General features: G+C 44.5%; 2 protein-coding genes across 4 annotated transcripts in view; both read left to right on the top strand.

Moving 5' to 3' along the window:
* The window catches only part of gabbr2 (gamma-aminobutyric acid (GABA) B receptor, 2), an 81,119-nt gene that overhangs the window by 3,914 nt on the left and 60,382 nt on the right, over nucleotides 1-16,823 (top strand). The gene's annotated exons all lie outside the window — the stretch shown is intronic.
* The window catches only part of galnt12 (UDP-N-acetyl-alpha-D-galactosamine:polypeptide N-acetylgalactosaminyltransferase 12), a 42,168-nt gene that overhangs the window by 22,783 nt on the left and 2,562 nt on the right, over nucleotides 1-16,823 (top strand). Inside the window, exon 12 of one of the 3 annotated variants that reach the window (XR_015082040.1) lies at nucleotides 9,121-9,192. The exons of 1 other annotated variant lie outside the window; for it this stretch is intronic. The gene's annotated coding sequence lies outside the window, so the exon portion shown is untranslated. Of the gene's footprint in view, nucleotides 1-7,723; nucleotides 7,910-9,120; nucleotides 9,193-16,823 lie in introns of those variants that run through there. One more of the 3 variants, XR_015082042.1, reaches the window with a different exon arrangement.

Genomic DNA, 16,823 nt, shown 5'->3' with positions numbered 1-16,823 from the left:
ATTGTTTAATTTATTTAGGTTTTTAAATATTTATTTATTTATTTGAGGTTCTCTGGGGTTTCCCCACCCCGCCATTTTAGGGCTGAACAATGAACCAAATTCAAATCAACATTTATCGCTTGTGTTTGTTAAAAAAAAAACCCAAAAAACATTCGAACAGGACCTTGAAGAAAATAATCGCATATTAAATCGCAATCGATTTAGAGGAATAAAAAAGATCATTTCATTGTTTTTCCAAATAGTCCAGCCCCAGTGCGTTGTGTATGTTGCGCTGGTGTGTGAGCGGGCGCTGGGATTTAGCCAGGCAGATGTAAGTAATCAGTCCCCGAGCACAGGCTCTTTATCCTTTTATCCCCTGTCGGTGGAGCCGCGGGTCGAGCCGGCATGGCCCGCTCAATTCCCCCGGAAGATCATGAAGACCGTGATGTCCGCTGTAGTTAGAAGAGCGTGCGCTTGTGTTTTGATGTTTTCTAAAAAAAAAAAAAAAAAAAAAAATGTATTTCGGGGCAGGTAGCGGAGGAGGAGTGGTGGATTATAGAGGGAGCGCGGGGCTTAGCGCCGGCGCTGCTCCTCCGTCTTCATGTGGAATTTAGCCTAGCTGAGGACTGATACTGTAGCCGGGCGGACTTATATGGATCAAGGCATTGGATGTGGGGGGTGGCGGGGTGCGGGCGGGACCAAGAGAGTTTCGTGGTGCTAAGCTGGCGCCTTGGCTGGTGGATGTTTGACGGCCTTATATGCATCAACTCTGCAAGGGTTGGATGGATTGATCATAGGAAAAGGACAACCCATAATCAGAGTGCAGCGGTGCCTTGAGATTCCAGTGAGCCAACGAAAAAAAAATGTAGTGCTGTCATGTTTCATATCATCCGACTAGGAAGTAGCCCGCTAACTAACGCATGAGAAATACACAATTTGAGACCGTTTTCCCCCCCATTTGTGTCGCAATGGAATCGTTACCCTGCCCCGGTATCGAAAATGACACGATCCTGTCGTCTTGCGCCGTTCTCGCAAACCAGGAAGTAGCCAGCTACTTCAGTTGAGTCTTTCCGATAAAGTGTTAGCTCCCTGCACGAAACAAGAGTGCAAATAGCACTGCATTATCATCTAATAGGAATTAAGAGGCTGACCATTTCCTCTTCCTGTGGAGAAGATGATCCCGTCCTATTTCGGGATCTCCATCTCGCGGAGCAGCGCCTCTCTCCGGCTCTCTCGCAACCGCTCTCTCCGTTGGTCCCCGGAGAGCCTTCTGTGCTGCTGCGCATTGATCCCGCTATCTGTGCCGGGTCAGTGCATTGAGACGCGCTCAGCACTTTCGGAACGCAGACACAGGAGCCAGAACACCCCCCATCATCCTCCCCCTCCTGTCTCCCCGCATATCCCCTCGCCATTGAGCTTTTTCTTGACATTTAGATGATAGACGATGTCAAAAAGGCGCCGGTCACGTGTCAACTAAGATGTCAAACAGGAGGGGGGGGGGGGTGGGGGGGAATCATGCTTGCATGTTGTGGTTTAAAATGTTCTTGATTTATGGAGACATGGAAAATGAAAAATTCTTTCCATTTACATTTTGGGAGCGGACTGTTCATCATGACAGAAATAATCTCGGATAAATACCAATCTGCAAAAACGAATTTTCTGCTTTGGCGGAGGTAATAATGACACATTTACAATGAAATATTTTAGTATAATATCACCGTAAAATATAACATCCTTGACAGTTTTATTGCCATAATTACCAAGGGCCACCTCCCCATAATGCTAACGGCGGCGTGTGGGGTGGCACACTCTAAAAATGGACCGAGCCGCTACTTGGGTCAATTTGACCCGACTCTCTGGGCTGTTTTTTTTTCGTGGTTTCGTACAAAACAACGCAAGAAGGTGAGTCAAATGACCCAATTAGTGGATCTGTCAATTTTTTACCCCAAAATGTGTTGTTTTTAACCCAACTGTTTTTAGAGTGCATCTGGTATGATATATATATATATATTTTTTTTTCAAGGTTGTTTTGTTTTGGGTGTGTGCGGTGGACAGCGGGCGCGCCATATTATTGAATCACTTGTAAAAAGTGTAATGGTGGCCTGGTTTCCTGTGTAACACACGCACACACAAGAGTACACATATGGTTTGCGTTGCGCCCCGCAGAATTGCCCGAGGACGTGAGCATGTGGCGGCTCCACAGCGGCGCCAGATTGCCTTTTGCAAAAATGAGCACGGCTACCTCCGTCCACCCTCTCGCCGCCACCAGCTGGAACATTTTCGGCCACGCGCCTTGCCGTCTTCGGGTTACGACCGCGACTCCAAACTAATCCACAAAGTCAGACCAAAACAGAGCCTGGTGCATCAGTTTGTGTGTGTTGGAGGTAACAATGAATCTTTCCTAAGACGCCCAAGGTCCGCCCACGGCCTCAACACCGTTCACAATAAAAGCTGTCGCCGTTGACAAAAGGGCAAACGTAAATGTGCCCAAAACGACGTGTCGCAAGGACGTTATTTTGACAACGTCCATAAAACTCGCAGCAGACGCTCGGCGACCTTCTTTCGAAATCCCCCGCAAAAACACACACACACACACACACACCCAAACTTTGAGGAAGTGAATGTTTGTGGCAACTCTGTGTTTTTTTTTTTTTATTTAAGACAGAACCAAAGTGTGAAATTAAGATCTGACATAAGAGTAAAGTATCTAAGGTGCGTCTTTGTCATTCAAACTTGCTATCTTGCTATGCTAGCACATGCTGATATTTCTCTTTGGCTTGTGGGGCAGTTGTGATTGAGCCCTAAAATTTGCCTAGCAACAAGCGACCCAAAAAAAAAAAAAAAAAAAGAAAAAAGAACCCCTCCCCGAAAGACATATCTTCAACTATCTAGCTACGCGTTGACGTTTAATGCACAGCAATGATTCAAAATTGACAAAATAAGGTATGTCAAGTCAACAGTAGTGAAAAAGTGGATTCCTCTCACTGGCAGATTAGAGTTGGACAGGTGTGTTGCCGTCATTCGATATTGGACGAGGGACAGCCCTTCCAGCTTGTCAAAATCCTAATTAAGTCAAAGTTGTGTGTCATTCTCCATGATGAAGTCAAGGTATCGCTGCATTTGTAAGCCGCGCCATGAGCTTTATGGATTGAGCGTCACACGCGCGGGAGAGGCCACATGTGCTCGTTGCCCCCAGAGAACTGGCAGGCACTTGACACCGCCGCTTCCCAGAGGACGGACAAGTTTGTTGTCATGGACGCAGCTGGGACTTGTGGCGCCTTGCCAGCGGGGGAGAAGAAAAATGCTCTCTGTTGCTTTTTTGCTTCATCCCTCTCGTCGTAATCTTCATGTCAACATATTTTTCTTGGGTCTGACGAGCCCACCTGACTTGACCCGCCCTTGGAAGTGGCGCTCTCAGAGGGAATTGTCCGCAAAGCTTCCTGCACTACGGTACATGTGCAAACGTATTGGGACACACGCAGCACTAAAAAGCTTTTTTAAGCAACGCTAAAAAAAATTACATTGTGTGTTCGGTTTTTTTTAATGGTTGTTTCGCAGATTTTCCCATTTTTAGGTATAAGGTATGTTTGAGTGAAGCATTTTGGTTTAATTCTATAAACTATTGACAACAAGAATTCCCAAATACAAATATTTCATATTTTATTCAATATTTTACCATCATCAAGATCATTTATCTGCTGAAAATGAAAAATAGTAAACATACCAAGAAGGGCCAGTATTTTTTTATGATCTCTTCATCTTTTCCAAAGTTAAATTTTCCATCTCTTTTCACATATTGTTTCACACGACAGCGCCGTTTTTCTTCCTACTGTATACGGACTAAATGAATCAATCAATCAATCAATTACTTTTGAAGCCACACACTCTTCAATATAATAGTCATAATTATGTTTTTAAATGATAAATTGCATGTAATTAAAAGAGCAATAAATAAGTGAACTGCAGGTGAAAATAAAATAAAACAAAAACCTTCCCTACATCCAGTGTCAGAGCCGCGGCATTGACTTCATGTTCTTTTCTTCTTTCTGCGATGGAACGATTACATGGCAGCAGCTGCTCTCACACCCTGCTCAAATATGATCTCACCAAAATTGATGGGACATTTTTAGATTCCTGTGTGTGTATGTGTGAAACCTCAAGTCAGTTTTATTTATATTGCGCCAATTCGCAACCACATTTCTACTACATTTGAAGGATTTCACTAATGTGACGAAAGTCGAATCCAAGTCAATGAATCCATGGTCGTTGTTTGTTTTTTTTTTCGCAAAATACAGCGGCCCCCAACCTCAAGGGTCGTTCGTAAATGGCCCACGTGTTTAGCGACTAGTCGACTTCAAATGTCAAGCTGATGTGTGATATTAAAGTGGACTGGTCGACTCATCGGCGGAGCCCCGAGCGAGCGCCTGATCGCATGCCCACCAGAAGGGGCGCCGGTGATCCGCATCAACACTTTTTTTGGTGTGGTTTCCCCTGCCTCCACTTGGCCTGCTGCTGATTGTTAGCGCAAAACGCTTGGCCAGCGTCATTGTGAGCTTAAAGCGATAACATAAAAACACACACACACACACACGTGTCCAGTACTCTCACACATACACATTTGGTGCCACATTGGATCACAAAAAAGGCTGCGCCGTGACGATAAGAGATCAAATGAGCTCTATCGGTTCAGTTCTAATCTTTGGGCGTCCTTACGCATGGTTTTTTGTGCGTGAGGATTAACGCGCACGACAACAACAACAGCAACAAAAAAAAGATGAAATTCCGCTGTGTACCAGTGGAAATGAGCAGATCAAGTGTAAAAAAAAGAAGTTACTTCTTATATCTTACAAAAAGTATTCAGAAATAAATGAAATATAGAAAAAACATCCATTTGTTAGAAAAATATTGCAGCAAAAATAAAATGGGAGTATTACGGTAGGTGTTAAAATACATAACAGAAAAAAACGAAGGAAAAAATATACAACTATTAGACAATAATGCTAGGGCATCCAGAAAGAAAAGAAATGTGTTTTTTAGTGGCCTCACTGAGCCGAGTTGTTGTTCCATGTGGCAATGAAGTCGTTCCTGTTGACAAAGCGGGATTTGTGTCTTTATCAGGTGCGCTGATAGATGGGATTGGCCGTCCTCGCCAGCTCTACTTCGCGATGACTAATGAAGTGTTACCGTAAAGCGCCAGCCGTCTTTTATTGCCCCCGTGGCGCTGCGAGGACGCCACCAAGTCCGTTTCCTGTCACGCGCCGATGCGCACTAACACACAAGCTCGTAAAACAACCCTCCCACCCTTGAAGGGTTGTCGGGTGTTGTCACAAACAATCGTTCAACAGTCTGTTGGGAAATCACCTTGGCCAGTGAGCCGCATGCTGCTTCACCAAAGGCAGGATTTGAGCACTACATTCCGCTTATAAATTAATCACCTGTGCAATCAATCGACGAGTAAGTGGCTTTTGACGAGTTACACTCAGCGCCACAAACATACAATTGTTCACAATGACATGGAACAGTGAGTGAAGCCACATGCTGCTTCACCGGAGACGTGAATACGGGGAGCCTGCTCTGGTGAATTTTTCTTTACAGTTAAATGTTTGCCACCTGTGCAATTCGTGATTGGATCTTGTTAAACAAACAATTGTTGAAAGTGGAACAGGGCATTTTGCTAATGAGCCACATACTGCTTCACCGTAGATGTTATCTAATCATTGTCTCGCCTGTACAATTTCTCCACTTTCTAGTGCGGCCTAAAGGACGAGGACTAACGTTCATTCCTGCTCCTGCTTGCTATGCTAATTAGCATTCTTGCAGAATAACAGCAATTAGCAAAGCCATTAACGCCATCAGGATTCTCCCGAGGGCGGCCAATAAAAAAAAAAACAAAAAAACAACAACAACAACGAAGTGAGGCTAAAACGCATTCCATAGACTTCTTCCACCTTTCCACCCCCCGCGGCACACGAGCGCGACGGTGCGGCGCCTCGTCGCGCATGTTAATGGCACTTGAAAAGGCGCCGTGCATGTATGTATGAGGCGGGTGAACGGCGCTAATTGCAAGCAGACGAGATGGCCGTCCGTCAGGGAATGCTAACGAGATGCATGCTGAAAGCACGCCACGCAGATATCACAATTTGGATCTTTTTTTTTTTTTTTTAGCATGAGACGAGTTAAAATAACGTTGATAGCGTGACATGGTAGCGTTGCGGCGCGGGAATTCAACAGACGTTGAAGGTTACTGTTCCGCATTTGCGTATTGTCAGTTAGTGTAACAAACGTGTCACAATCCGCCATATTTTGGAATTTTTGGAGTTTCAGATTTGAGTTTCTTTTTCCTTTTTTTGCCGGGTATGTTTTAGGATTTGTATTAGTCGTCATGTAGTATGTTAATATATTAATAGTATCATTTTAGTATTTTATTTTCACCACAAAATGAATAAATACGTAAAAAATAGAGTTCGAGTACAGATTCTTATCATTTTGTCCATTCTTATGTAATTTTTTTATTTTCCTTTTAGAATTTTTTTTTTTTTTGTTAGTCATTCTTTTTGGAGCAATTCCGCCAGCTGCAAATGATTGGAGGTGTTTAGCCAAAGTGCACACTGGTCTGAGTGAGGGGTTAAATGAAGAGCTTGTGAATGGAGGAAATCAAATGAAAAAACAGGTGGAATTGCACTCACGCGGGGCACGGATGAAAATATGATTCGGACGAGTAGGAGGAGGCGCACGAATCAATAGGATCCCGCCGTGTGTGTGCGCGTAAGGGCGAGTCAACAGTGGCGTACGCACACGCAATCTTTTTGCAGAGGGAGGCGGCGGGGAGCATTATGCATTATTCCGATTCATAGTGCGTACGGGTATGAAAGGCTGTGATGTGTGAAGAACACACAGCAGGAACAGGTCAAGCATTCTCATGAGTTATTCTATTTGAACGTTCAGTGGTTTTTTTTGTATTTCAGGTCGACCAGTTGTCACGGTGTCTCGGCAAATTGATTTCTGCGAAATTCGGAACCTTGTCACAGTTGGAAAAACTGTCCCAAAGCAGTACAGTTTGGTTCTATTGCTTTTACTTCTTTTATTTCTTTTACTGTCCGAAAGCAGTACAGTTTAGTGTGGTCAACGAAAACTAGTCAATTAACTCAAATTGAAAAAGTATTTTCGTTAATGAAATGGAAAAAAATGGCATTCAAAAATAAGACGGAATAGGTGTACTCTTTTGGGCTAGTTTGTGGAAATGTCCTCTTATGATTTATTTAAGTCAGCTAGCGCTTTCAGATTTCATGTAAGCTTTACGTCTTGTGATTTTATGTCAGATTTATAACATTGTCGAGAAAATGGAGTCAAAAAACAGACCATACAGTACGTGTTTTTCAGTGTTTTCGTCAAACTGTCCATTGATTGGTTGACATTTGGTTCACTTCCTTGTTAGCATCAAATTCCGGGAAATAACAACATTGAACAGCTGTGAATCCTCCTAGCAACAACGAGTAGATCTCTCGTCCGCTAGCTTGTTAAAATGTTTTCAGTCATCAAGTTTTTCTCCTGAAAAAACGTGCGGCACATTACACATTTGAAAACATTTTTATCGCGCTGTCCATTGACTGGTTGACAAAGAAATGTCACTTCCTTGTTAGCATGAAATTGAAGAAAAAACATCAGAAATCTGCCTAGCAACAACCATGAATCTGAAATCAGTTCATGACCTCGGCATGTCTTTTTGTTGCCTATGTTTCATCAGACTGTCCGTCGATTGGTGGACAGGGAAGTCTCACTTGCTGCGTGTGTGCGAGCAGAGCAAAGTGTGGGGAAATGTCGCGTCCACGCGTCGTTGAGGAAAAGATGCGGCGCTAGCTCCCGGAGGTCGCCGAGCGGCGTCGACGCCACGGGAGCGCCGTCGACGGGGTGGCGACCGTTCTTCTCTCTTTTGATAGAGGGCAAATGTAAATGTCAGCCGTGTCTGCGCGGGAAAAGGTCGCCCACGCTGAATAAGCTGTGACAGATGGCGGAGGCTTCGCAGGCGACCGCAACCGGGGTAAAAATAAAATAAAATGAATAGCATGACAAACACGCCGTCGTGGCTCGGATGTCATTTTTATGGCCTTCATCTTGTCGTCGCTTGTGAGTCGTCTATTGATTGGGACCTGGGCCTCCAGCGGGGACTTGCCGTACTTCATCCACGTTATGCTGACGGATTTGAAAAGATGTGATTGGTCGAAGTGCCTGCTGTAGTTGAAGTTCGGTGGGTTAGCTCAAGTGATCGCGAAGGCCCTGGGCAGATTGCGTTGACGTGGCAAACACGTACATGCTTCAATCTGATTGGACCCCAAAATCTTCGCATCCAAACAAATGTACTGCAAGCAGTGCAACCAAGAGAAGAGGCTCCAAAATGATAGTCGGTGCACGCAGCGTGAATCGCCATTAAAAAAAAAAAAAATCAGTCTCTCGTGGTTTTGTTTTTGAGGGCTCGATCAGGAAAAGAAAAATCCATAACTGCCTCTATTGATTTTTTAAAAGCTGCTCAGGGAAATCCATTCTTTTTATTTATTTATTTTGGCCTTGAAACCTTAATTTTGGCATCCAACCCGAGTTTGGCACCCCAACAGTGGCTTCAAACCCTAACTTTGTTTGAAACCCGATTTTTTAAATTTTTTAAAATAAATTCCTTGTGTGTCTTATAACATACTTGGCCAGTCAAAATGAAACCCTAAACTGGATTTAATGCCTTGTTTGCAACCCTAAAATTGACTTCAAACTCTTTGAAACTGGAAACCCTACTTTGAAACTCTCACCCTTCTTGAAACCCGAACACGTTTCTAAAACACTTGAATCACTCAAATCCCAATCCTTGGCCTCAAACATTAATTTCACATCCTAAAATGTTGTTTGAAACCCTAATCTTGTTTTGAAACTCATATTTGACACCCTGCTATGTTTTAAACCCTAAGCCTGTCTTGAAACCTGAATTGTTTGTATACCTAATCTCGGTTCCAAACTCTAATTTGACACCCTAATCCATGCTTCAAACCCTAGATTGCTGCTGCTTGTTGCATGTTGTTTTGAAGGACAGACGGACGGACGAGGGAGTGAAAAAGGAGATTTCAGTTGCTTTAATCTTCTTGTGATTTTTGTGTGAAGGGAACATGAAACCTGCTGCGTCTAATCTGCCCATTTGGCTGTGGGCCAGATGAAGCTGTGGCGCGTTGACAAAAAAAGAGGACGACCGGATGGGCGGCAGGCACGTAAGCGCACGCCACCCCCGGCGACCGAGCAGCATTGGCCTCAGACACCCAAAATCAGAAAGAAGAATTCCAGCAGCCTAAAATGTGCAATGCAACAGGGATTTTTTTTTTTTTTTGGTGCAGAATCCAATTTAGAAAATAGAATAAAAAAATCTCAAGAGAGTGGAATTAAGGACAATGAATGTAATGTAAAAATAATCTATCATTCTATTGTTTGTAAAAAAAATAAAAAAATAAAAAAGGCAGTTTTTAATTTAAGAAGACTTTTTTTTAAATCTGGAACAATTATGGATGGGAAAATATTCTTTATTTTTTTTTTATTTAAGAAAAAATCCAAATGTATTTTTAATGCATTTTTATTTAACCCCCCAAATTAAATCTACAAAAATAAAAAGCAACAAAAAAAAACCCCTAAAAATGTGAAATATGATTTCTTTGACGATAAAAACACAAACGTTTTTTCAAGAAATTTTTTCAAGAAATTAAAAAAAAAATGATTTCATTCCCATACGATTAGGATGAAAGAAAATAGGACTTTAATCTTTTTAGTTTGCATTCCCCCCCCCCCCCCGCAAAACCTTTCTAATTACAAACTTTTCTTCTCTCCCGAAACCAGAACCATCTTTCCCTATTTTGAGTTGTCAGCGACTATTTTGCTCTGTGAAAGCAAGAACCCAGTTAATTGTGAAGGAAGAAAGAAGTGTACTCGTTTTAACTGCCCAGTGTCCATTCTCTTTGTGGCTGTCCATTGACTCGCACTGGTGCATTTTATTTCCATCCCACAATTCCAAGCGGCCTTCTGCTTGGCTAGCGGCGCTCGCGTGCGCCGCTCAAGTAAACATAGCGTCAAATGTTTTTTTTTTTTTCTTTGCATCATTTCAACATAAAAAAACAAAACAAAACAAACAAGAGCAAAACTCCATCTTTAAGACTGCCTTTTGTCATTGCTGACAAAACATGCACTGTGTGTGCGTTTGCGTGTGTGCGTTGCCAGCTGCCGTTCATCGCCCGTAGCGCTAGCTGCCGTCTAATTGGCCACGGCTTCTCTCTCGCATGTGCTGGCAAATAAGGTCGTGCGTGCACATTGGGTCGCAGGTTTGACTCGCCCGCTTTCATCTACAAGTGCCTCAATGTATGTATATGTTTACGTGTGTTTTATGTGTGTGTGTGTTTAGGGAACATGCTGCATGCAAGCATGAATAATGGAGGCAGTACAGTAGAGGGTTTTTCCTCTGTGCGCGCGCGCGCGTGTGTGTGGCGTGTCTAATGCGAGCTGTTGTTTGACCCGCGGGCCTCGGCGAGAGAGCGACGAGCTTCTAATAAGCCGCCCTCACCCTCACTCATCACGGTGACGCGGATGCGTCTCTCACCCTCCTCGACGGCCCAATTTCAGCCGTCAACGTGTTTACGTGCCGCTTAATGCAAAAAAAAAAAAAAAAAAACCAAGCGCGCGCGATGAGGCGCAAAATGGAGGGAATGCGCGGCTGCCATACATAGGCAGGGGAGGTCAAAAGTCGACGCGAGCCTTGTTAGTAACAGGCCGTGGCTTGTGCTGGAAGCAAAAGTGTCGGGAAGAGCCTACTAGAACATCTGACGTTTATTTGGGGGTCAGTCAGAGGCAATTCAAATGGCGGCAACTCGAATGTGGTTGATTCTTTATGAACACAGCCCCACGTCCCCAAATTGTAACTGTAAACAACCGTCTCTAAGAAACAATAGTTACATTAATTTAACTAAAGTAGCTAAAAGGTAAAAGTACGTCAGAAAAGAAAAGTCAGGAATAGCCTCCTCAAACTGCTGAAGTTTATTTTGGGGTTGTTGGCAGGTGTGTGTTGACACCCATTTACATGACTTTGAATGTGATTGGCTCATTATGAACACAGCCACATCCCGGAATTGGAGCTAACCAACTAACGCAAGTTACCGTAACTTAAATAAGTATCTAAAGCAAAGCAAAAGTGCGCCCAAAAAATTTCAGGAAAAGCTTATACCCGTCCACCCCCCCCCCCACGCGCCCCCCCTCCCCTTTTTTCCCCTGCCGTTAGGCAAGTGGGAGCACAGCTGCACGCCCGCCCGCCTCGGAGCCCTTGGCTGTCATGTTACCTTCAGGGCGCCTTGAAAAAGTGGGAAAGGAAAAAGCAAGAACCACCTGAACCCACCCCGAGGGCATCTGGTGGTGGGGGGGGGGGTCTTTGTTAAGAAATTCTTCCCGGCTTTTATCTTACAAGCCCAAAACCCTCCACCTGTGTTCCCAATGAATGGAAACTGGCGATGTTTCGGCATTCGCCAACCACACCTCGGCCTTTGCGGGCAGCGTGAAAGGAAGTTTCACGCAGAGATGCCGCAAAATGAGCGTCTCACCTGTCCGGCCGCTCGCGCGGTGGCATTGCCCACGATGCTTCCGTCCCGGCGGCTCTCAACTGTTGCCATGGCGACGCTGCAGGCGAGAGTGAAAAGCTCATTTCCTTGGTGACCGAAGAAGACCTGCGGGCAAATGGCCACCCCCAAAAAAAGGGTGTGTGTGTGTGCGCGCGTGTGCGTGAAAGATTTCATCAGCACGGTGGCCATCGGTGCTTTTTGCGTCCCACTTGTGATGAAACACATGGTAAGCGGCAAGATGTGATTGGCAAGGCGCCGCCCCGCCGATGGATTTCTTTCTTTTAGAGGCGTAAAAGCAAAATGGCCGCACGTCTTGATCACACCTTCCCGAGGTGTACGTCGGTCGGACGGAGCTGTTGAAAAGCGGGTAGAAATTCCACACCGAGATCATAACAAAATTGGCGCAATAGTCGACCTTCTTAGGTTTGAGTAGATGGTCTTGCACACAAAACACAGCATGCAAGCAGATACTCAGATGACGTAAACCCTAATCTTGGATCCAAACCCTAATTTCAAACCCTAACCCTGGTTCCCAACCTTACTTTGTAACCTGAACCCCATTTTACAATCCTAATTTCAAACCTCAAACCTTGTTTGAAACCATCTGTAACCATAACCCGTGTGGGGCCATCATTATCATCATCATCATCGTCATCCTCGTACGTTTGATGGCAGCGGAAGGCGCACAGCTGCTTTGGTAAAGCCGTACAGTATCTCTCGAGCGGCTCCAATGTTGCAGGGATTTATGCATTTTTGATGCGGCGCGGGAAAGAGGGGGAAAAAAAAAAAAAAAAAAAAAAAAAGAAAAGGCGGCAGCGTGACCTACTTAGAGAGCCGCGGAATTCTGACGACTGGTCGTGTCACACAAAATGGAAAATCTCTCTGTGTGTTACAGTACATTGTCTGACATGGTTGGAGTTGTTTTAAAGCCTTTAAGTCTGTTTTTGGGGGAAAAAGGCTGAGTAATCAACGCGCACACACGCGCGTTGCGCAAACAATGGCCGTTCCCTCTGTCACCTCCTACGGTTTAAAAAAAAAAAAAAAGCAATTTTCCTAGCGACTTGGCCTTGTACACAAATTAATTTTCTTTCTTTTTTCTACCACCTCACTCTTCTTGTTCCTCTTTGGTCGCCATGGTAACAGCGCCGCACGTCAACCCCTCAAACTTAGTCGCCATTGTCCGTCCTCAGTCATGTCGCCCCGCGAAAAACTGCCGATCGCTGGCCTTTTGTGATTGGTGCGAATTATTCCTGTTGACTACGAAAAGCGCCCCCTACCCCCCCACCCCACCCGAGTCGGCACAAAAGGCTCTCAGCGAGTCATCGTTTAAGACGTGACCCATCGGCGCACCCTCTCTCGGCTGACATAATGCCATGTGGACAGAACATACAAGCTGCGCACCCCCTTTTAGCGTTCCAGTAGAGAAGGAGCACCTTTTCTCCGCCATGGCTGAATGTACCTTAAAAGCTTCAAACCAAAATGACGGCCTTTCATTGGCTTTTCAGAATGATTCCTTCACTTCTTTTTTGCGGGTCCAGGCATGATTAATTTCACGTTACGTCAAACTAGTTTTGGGAGCTGAATTTGTACCAAAGGTACATTTCCACCAGGATGACTGTTGTCACTCATTTAGCTTCCATTTGTCATCCATCACCTGCCGGCGTCATTAATTGATCAGGACCTTTGATACCACACCGTCTGCATGTCCTGCCCCGTCCCGTTCAAAGTATCTTCACCCACGTGTAGCGCTTAACTGACAAGATTGAGGCCGAGATGCTAAAAGACCGAACGCGCGGGAGGTTGACAGAATGAAATTCCTGGTCGGAACGTTAACCGCGGGGCCGGGATTCCTGCGAGGCTACGTTGCGTGCTAACAAGATTGATGTGTGCGGACAGAAGAATCCCACAGCTGGCTGCAGGGACGCACTCACGCACACGCACTCTGACACGCAACACGCAGCATTTTCCACAAAATGTGTTTTGAAGGGAAAAGACAAGCGCGGCCTTTTTGGTGCCAGCGTAGCGTCTCGTTATCTGCGACGCGTTGGTCCTTTCAGACGGGGCTGGAAAAGGTCAGCGGAAATATGTCCGCCTCTAAATGGCCGCCGTGAGATAACCAGCTCGGAGGAGACACCACTGCCGGCAATGTCAGACGCGCGCGCACGCAAACGTGACTCGGGTGGCGAGTGCGCTCGGCCGGTGTGCCCTTCCAAGTAAAATTCAAGTCAAAGTGGAATTAAGTTCCGTCATTGTGATCAGGCAATACGAAATGTATCATTTTCTCGTTACTTGGATATCATTGTGATTGTGCGATAAAAATCAACAATCGGCGATAAATACGCAGCAATTGCAAGGTCAAATAAATGCTCTGGATGAAAACGAGCACTTGTTGATATCGGTGTCGAAAATGCAGTATGATATCGTCACGATACAGTGATTGTATGTCATTGAAATGCGGACGAAAAACATTGCCATATGTGTTTGCCGCCTTGCCGTTTCAAGCGCGAATGCTTTGCCAGTAGGCGTCTACTATTTGCTGAATGAAGTAGCGGGACAAAGAGATTCCAGTGCGTGTACAATGGTTGTCATCCATTGTGGACTCAAAAGGGCATTTTGGTCGTCTGCCTCTTGTTATTTTCTTCAAGTAGCCTTGGCGTCGGCGTCAGGGGAGCGGATAGAAAAATTCCACTCCATCACCGTTTGACTTGATCCACTTCATCCGGCTGTCGGATCAATGTCGACTCTCCTCGGGTACTCCGGAGCCCGCTGTCTAAATATTACCAGCAGAAGCAGCGGCATTCTCCATTTTGCTTTCTACGGTGAAGCCCCGTTGAATCTTACGCACCCGCGGAGCAGCAAGGCATACAAGCAGAGCATATAACAAAAAGCAATTAACCATCAACCCAAACGTATTTTTTTCAAGAATATGTTCTATGCAGGCCCATCTAGTTGAAACAAGATAAATGTTGCATTTGTGGAAGAAGAGTTCATCCACCCGTTTTTAGCCATCTGCGGGGGCGGCCATTTTGTCACTTCTGTCGACTGAGAATGACATCACAACTGCTCACGACGACTAATCGCGGCTCGGGTTCAGAAAACAGGTCAGCCGTGATTGGTCGTTACCTGAGCAGTTGTGATGTCATTTTCAGTCGACAGAAGACAAAATGGCCGCCCCCAGAGATGGCTACAAACGAGTGCGTTTTGCTGCTTAACTTATATTCCACAAACCCCAAATTAATCGGGTTTCAACTAGTGGGCCTGCTGGGAACATATTCTTGAAAAAAATGTGTTCGGGTTGATTTCCCCTTTAAACATCAAAATGTTCAACCAAACTCGATGATTTCATCTTTTGCAAATCCGCTAGCTTAATGCGAACACATAATTCGAAAAGCCATAAAATGGCTACCAGAAACTAGCATAGATGTTAGCGTTACTGCTACTTTTAGCGTTACTGCTACTTTTACAGACATGGCGCAGCAGTAATAAAAGTAATAAAACAATGCTCACTTTTTCTTCTGGCTCATAATTCCGCTGCAACTCTTCCAGTAGGCGTCAGTGCCGGCTGGCACGCTGTGACACAATGTGGCACTCCACTCAAAATACATCTCGAAAGTTGGATTTGCCTTACTGTAAAATCCCATTAAAATAATTGATTAAAAATCTGCGATGTAGTGGGGGCGCGGACAATGAACCACAATACTGTGTGTGTGTGTGTGTGTGTGTGTGTCACTGTAAACTTGTATGGATATTGCTTTTCTTCTTCAGCAGCCACTAAATTAGCTGTCAGCCATGCGGGTCTGCAGAAGAAAGAACCAAGGCTTGACTGGCTCCTTCTTCTTCTTTTACGCTCCAATCAAGACGACACTGATTAATGACCCCGATGAGCGCGAGGGTCTACAGTTGACTTTACTCTCAAGTGCGAGCTCTCCTACTTTGACAAACGGCCGCCCCGTTCATTTGCATGCTGTCAGAAGCGCCCGTCTCTTTTCCGGGGAAAGCGGTCGCTGTCGGCAACCGCGACGGATTTCCGCGGATGAACAAGGCTTCGGGAGCAAAACGGATTGGTGTTTAACTTTACCAAATATTTCGTAATTGAAGAAAATTGAGAAATATTCAAATAAATAAATAATTGACATTAAATCATTTGACAAAATAAATTAAAAAACAACACTAATTACCGCAAAATCGCCATATCCAGTCAAATAAAAACCTGATTGCTAAAGAAAAAAACAACAATTATCTCAATTTTTTAAAATCCTTTAATTACTAAATGAACAATACAAATCCATGTATTAGTGAAGATAAAAATACATTATTTTCTGAAGAAAAAAATAAAATCCATTCATTTAAATTCAAAACTAAAATAGAGCGCCATTGATTAGTCAAAAGAGTCAAAATTTAAATGTGAAAGGCAAGAAAAATCCACCAATTAAAATTCTAATCCATTGATGATACAAGAACACACTATTCCCCAATAAAGAATATTTATCCATTCATTAATCTCAGTCATTTCAGAATGCAATAGAAATAATAACATACTGAGTATTTTTGATGATGTCACTTCTTGTGTTTAATTTCAATTGCTAAATGTGCAATTGCACCTGAAGCAGTTTTGAGTTTGTATCTCACGTTAAAGACGAAACCACAACATTTGAATTTGTCACAACAAGCCGATCTCTCAAGTCAAATCCAGCCCGGGCCCTAATTTGGATCCTAAAATAACAAATAAACCACCTGCCACAAAGGATATGTAGGCTACTCGTATCATGAATATAGACGTGCGTGCATTTCTATATGTGGCGCCGGGCCGCAGCTTGCTGATTGGAGTGCACTCATTTTGCTATTAGATGGAGGACAGGTGCAGCTGCCTCTGTTTGTGCCGCTAACAAGGTATTTCATCATGGTTAGCGCCGGCACACGCACACGTATGTGCTGTCGAGAGGTTCAGCTGCACGGAAAGGACGGAAACGAGCCTCAAAAGTCCAAAACCAAATCGCGCGTGATGTCCGCAAACCTCGCCAGACTTCAACTCGGTGAGCCAGCGTAAAGGGGGGGGGGGGGGGGGGGTACCCGAAATGATAACCACAGCACAGGAAAGAGCTAGTACAATTAAAGACATTCATTAACACTTGGGTGAGTAGTTTTGCTCGATTTTATGACGGAGTTGAATGGATGTTGGATGACCTTTGAGGCCGCTTGGGATATTTCCACGCCAGCAGC

Source organism: Filicampus tigris, chromosome 18 (assembly GCF_054856515.1).
Source record: "Filicampus tigris isolate MCC_2025a chromosome 18, RoL_Ftig_1.0, whole genome shotgun sequence".
Lineage (NCBI taxonomy): Eukaryota > Metazoa > Chordata > Actinopteri > Syngnathiformes > Syngnathidae > Filicampus > Filicampus tigris.
Note: the sequence above shows the minus strand (reverse complement) of the source record. Positions and strands in the feature narration are given on the sequence as shown.